The sequence below is a fragment of the Colobus angolensis genome, unplaced genomic scaffold (assembly GCF_000951035.1).
Source record: "Colobus angolensis palliatus isolate OR3802 unplaced genomic scaffold, Cang.pa_1.0 Scaffold69, whole genome shotgun sequence".
NCBI classification, from domain to species: domain Eukaryota; kingdom Metazoa; phylum Chordata; class Mammalia; order Primates; family Cercopithecidae; genus Colobus; species Colobus angolensis.
Genome location: NW_012120598.1, coordinates 12,969,215 through 12,974,213, shown reverse-complemented (window position 1 = coordinate 12,974,213; position 4,999 = coordinate 12,969,215). Strand labels below are relative to the sequence as shown.

At 41.6% G+C, this 4,999-nt stretch overlaps 1 long non-coding RNA gene across 2 annotated transcripts in view; it reads right to left on the bottom strand.

Annotated features, from left to right (window-relative positions):
- Positions 1-3,756: 3,756 nt before the first annotated feature.
- LOC105500838 overlaps positions 3,757-4,999 on the bottom strand; it is an 18,221-nt gene continuing 16,978 nt past the window's right edge. For both annotated transcript variants that reach the window (XR_001000093.1, XR_001000092.1), the window contains one exon: positions 3,757-3,970. This is a non-coding gene — a long non-coding RNA (uncharacterized LOC105500838). The remainder of the gene's footprint in view (positions 3,971-4,999) is intronic.

Sequence of the window (4,999 nt, the reverse complement as noted above, 5' to 3'; positions counted from 1 at the left end):
TTTTGCTTTCTTTTGCTTGGTAAATATTCCTGCATCCCTTTGTTTTGAGCCTATGCGTGTCTTTGCATGTGAGATGGGTCTCCTGAATATACCACACCAATGGGTCTTGACTTTTTATCCAATTTGCCAGTCTGTGTCTTTTAATTGGGGCATTTAGCCCATTTATATTTAAGGTCAATATTGTTATGTGTGATTTTGATCTTGTCATTATGATGCTAGATGGTTATTTTGCCTGTTAGTTGATGCAGTTTCTTCATAGTGTTGATGGTCTTTACAATTTGGTATGTTTTTGCAGTGGCTGGTACCAGTTTTTCCTTTCTATATTTAGTGTTTCCTTTAGGAGCTCCTATAAGGCAGGCCAGGTGGTGACAAAATATTTCAGCATTTGCTTATCTGTAAAGGATTTTATTTCTCCTTTGCTTATGAAGCTTAGTTTGGCTTGATATGAAATTCTGGCTTGAAAATTCTTTTAAAAATGTTGAATATTCGTGCCCACTCTCTTCTGGCTGGTAGGGTTTCTGCAGAGATCTGCTGTTAGTCTGACGGGCTTCCCTTTGTGGGCACCCTGACCCTTCTCCCTGGCTACCCTTAAAATTTTTTCCTTCATTTCAACTTTGGTGAATCTGACAATTATGTGTCTTGGGATTGCTCTTCTCGAGGAGTATCTTTGTGGTGTTCTCTGTATATCTTGAATTTGAATGTTGGCCTGCCTTGCTAGGTTGGGGAAGTTCTCCTGAACAGTGTTTTCCAACTTGGTTCCATTCTCCCTGTCACTTTCCGGTACACCAATCAAATGTAGGTTTGGTCTTTTCACATAGTCCCATATTTCTTGGAGGCTTTGTTTGTTCCTTTTCATTCCTTTTTCTCTAATCTTCACACTTTATTTCATTAAGTTGATCTTCAATCTCATATCTTTTCTTCTGCTTGATGGATTTGGCTATTGATATTTGTGTATGCTCAGAAAGTTCTTGTGCTGTGTTTTTCAGCTCCATCAGGTCATTTATATTCTTCTCTTAACTGGTTATTCTAGTTAGCAATTCCTCGAACCTTTTTTCAAGGTTCTCAGCTTCCTTGCATTGGGTTAGAACATGCTCCTTTAGCTTGGAGGAGTTTGTTATTACCCACCTTCTGAAGCCTACTTCTGTCAATTCGTCAAAATTCTCCGTCCAGTTTTGTTCCTTTGCTAGAGAGGAGTTGTGATCCTTTGGTGGAGAAGAGGTGTTTTGGTTTTTGGAATTTTCAGCTTTTTTGCGCTGGTTTTTCCTCATCTTCATGGATTTATCTACCTTTGGTCTTTGATGTTGCTGACCTTCAGATGGGGTTTCCATGTGGATGTCTGTTTTGTTGATGCTATTCCTTTCTGTTTGTTAGTTTTCCTTCTAACAGTCAGCCCCTTTGCTGCAGGTCTGCTGGAGTTTGCTGGGGGTCCACTCCAGACCCTGTTTGCCTGGGTATTACCAGCAGAGGCTGCAGAAGAGCAAAGATTGTTGCCTCCTCCTTCCTCTGGAAGCTTTGTCCCAGAGGGGCACCTGCCAGATGCTAGCTGGAGCTCTCCTGTATGAGGTGTTTGTTGACCCCTGCTGGGAGGTGTCTCCTAGTCAGGAGGCACAGGGATCAGGGACCCACTTGAGGCCGTCTGTTCCTTAGCAGAGCTCGAGCACTGTGCTGGGAGGTCTGCTGCTCTCTTAAGAGCTGGCAGGCAGGAATGTTTAAGTCTGCTGAAGCTGCACCCACAGTCACCCCTTTCCCCAGGTGGTCTGTCCCAGGGAGATGGGAGTTTTATCTATAAGCTCCTGACTGGGGCTGCTGCCTTTCTTTCAAGATGCCCTGACCAGAGACGAGGAATCTAGAGAGGCAGGCTGGCTATAAAAGCTTTGCTGAGCTGTGGTGGGCTCCACTCAGTTTGAACTTCTGAGAGGCTTTGTTTACACTATGAGGGGACACCACCTACTGAACCCTCAGTAATGGCGGACACCCCTCCCTCCACCAAGCTCGAGTGTCCCAGGTCAACTTCAGACTGCTGTGCTGGCAGCGAGAATTTCAAGCCAGTGGATCTTAGCTTGCTGGGCTCTGTGGGAGTGGGATCTGCTGAACTAGACCACTTGGCTCCCTGGCTTCAGCCCCCTTTCCAGGGCAGTGAACAGTTCTGTCTTGCTGGCATTCCAGGTGCCAATGGGGTATGAAAAACTAGTCCTGCAGCTAGCTCAGTGTCTTTCCAAACAGCTGCCCAGTTTTGTGCTTGAAACCCTAGGCCCTGGTGGTGTAGGCACCAGAGGGAATCTCCTGGTCTTTGGGTTGCGAAGATCGTGGGAAAAGCATAGTATCTGGGCCAGAGTGCACTGTTCTTCATGATACAGTCCCTCATGACTTCCCGTGGCTAGGGGAGGGAGTTCCCTGACCCCTTGCACTTCCCAGCTAAGGAGACCCCCCACCCTGCTTCAGCTCGCCCTCCGTGGCTGCACCCACTGTCTAACCAGTCTTAATGAGATGAGCCGGGTACCTCAGTTGGAAATGCAGAAATCACCCGCCTTCTGCACTGATCTCTCTGGGAGCTGCAGACCCGAGCTGTTCCTGTTTGGCCATCTTGCCAGCCATTCCTGTTGTCTGTTTTTTAAGAGCAGCATTTTACACTTTGTTGGTAATGAATAGAATGGGGTGCAGAATTGTTGAATTATGGGAGGCATCTGTTCATATGCCTGTTATAAAATGGGAGTTTTTATGACCCAGGGATAGATTTATGAATAGGCCTTTGAATGATAGCTGAAGAAACAGCACTTTTATAGTCTCCTACTTTTTAAACTAAAAGATCATCTATGAACAGCAAATTCCATCTATGATCTGGTTCGTTTAATTAGTATCACAGGACTATTTGAATGTATAATTTCTCCTTTCATATAGATTAACTATTTAGCACAAGGACAGCTTGCAAGACAAATTTGCTGATGCTTAAAAACCCAAAGAAATGGGATAAATTGTAAGAGGCGATAAGAACATTTTGTCAATAGATACTAGAGTTACTGGAAGTTGGAGCTACACTTTGTTAGCCAGAAGGCCTGTCTCAAATCCCAGTTCCACCCCTTAGAATAGAATAATTTGGTCAATGCAAATGTGTGCCTTAGTTTCCCAACTGTAAAGTAATAGTTCCCACTTTTTAGGTTTGTTAAGAGGATGAACTAATTTAGTGCTTGTAAAGTATTAGAACAACTCATGGCACTTGGTGATTTTTGTATAGCATTTGATTATTATGTATTATTATCATTTATTCCCATGTCCTTTGGACTTTTAGTCCTATGCTCCTTCTTCTGTACTACTGCCACCCAGAAAAGCAAAAAAAGAACCTAATATGCTGGATCAAATACATCATTCTGGCAAATGTATGTATGTATGTATGTATGTCAACATATGGGCAGTCTCACTTCACAGAAATGTCTCTGCCTCCCTTCATTGAGGAGGGGCCATTTAGACGATTGTAGGTGGCTCCCAAGTGATCTCTGCTTAGCAACCGCTCTCACCACATTGTCCCAGAGTGACTTCTCCATTCAAATGTTGGAGCCTCTAATGGTGAAAGTTTTAAGATCACTGGTGCTAAGAAATGTCTCTACAGCATAGCTTATTACAGACTCTGTTTACACAAGCCATCTGTGGGGGACTTTGGAATTTGGCAACTCATCAGTAGTGATGATGATCACAATCACCAGCCCCAGGACCAGGAACACACCTCCAGAAGCTGTACATTTTCATAAGTGAGGCAAGGTATTCAGCATTGATCACCATCAGCATTGGGTTTATTGTTTTCGTTTTCAAGAATCTGACTCTGTTCTGAAAACCATCAAGTTTCCTCACTTAAAGGCCAAAATGTAAATGTGTGACATGTATTTTTCCCCAAGGCAAGTGAGTCCCTGCAGATGCAGTGACAAGCTATCTTTCAGTTTGATAAGATCAGTGAACTGGATGTAAAACTGCAGCAAGTCTGCAATATGAGGAAATTAGATAAGCAAGATTATCTTTAAAATAAACCTCTACTTTTAAAAATAATCTATGACTCCAGCCAAAGTGCACAGGGACTGAGGTCCCAGACATGATTTGGGGGACAACATTAATAGATCATAGATGACTGATTCAATGTGAGAAGGAATAGAACTAAGTGTTAGAATTAAGGATTAAAACAGTCAGTGTAATGATTAAATACACAGGCATAAGAGTTAAACTACTTAGCTTCACCCCTCTAATAGTATGATGGGCTAGATTCTTAAATTCTCTGCACCTGTTTCCTCATCCATAGATTGGAGATAATTGTACCTACCTCACAGAGAAATTGTGAAAACTAAATGTGATGATGTCTATAAAACATTAGGAACAATGCTTACCTTTGAGTAAAACTCCACAAATGCTAGATAGTATTTTATCACTTATCATAACTAATGATTTCAAACTGCTAACATTTGAAACTTTGATGATCAAGGATCAAGAATTTGTAAATACTAATGATAGTATTTATTTTAGCAATTTAAAGTAGCTTCTTTCAACTTGCTAACATTGGAAACTCTAAGGATCAATGATTTGATGAAGTATCAAGGATTTCTCAATTTTGGGGCCATTATATTATTTTTTTTTCTTAGTAAAAGCTTTTCCATTTATATTTTGTTTCAAGCATTGTGTTATGATTGGATAGTCTTAATTGATAATATTTGTTATCTGTTTTCTAGCTTTCAATGAATAAGATCTAAGAATAACAAAGATTAAAAAAATTTCAATATAATATATATACATATTTTTACTACAGTTATATATTTATATTGTCTTTAAAGGTCAAACTGTGTTTTCTTGTTTTTGGTTGTGTTTCTTTTTATTTCCCCCCCGAGATGGAGTTTTGCTCTTGTCGCCCAGGCTGGAGTGCAGTGGCTCAATCTCGGCTCACTACAACCTCCCTCTCCCAGGTTCAAGCGATTCTCCTGCCTCAGCCTCCCAAGTAGCTGGGATTACAGGCACCCACTACCAC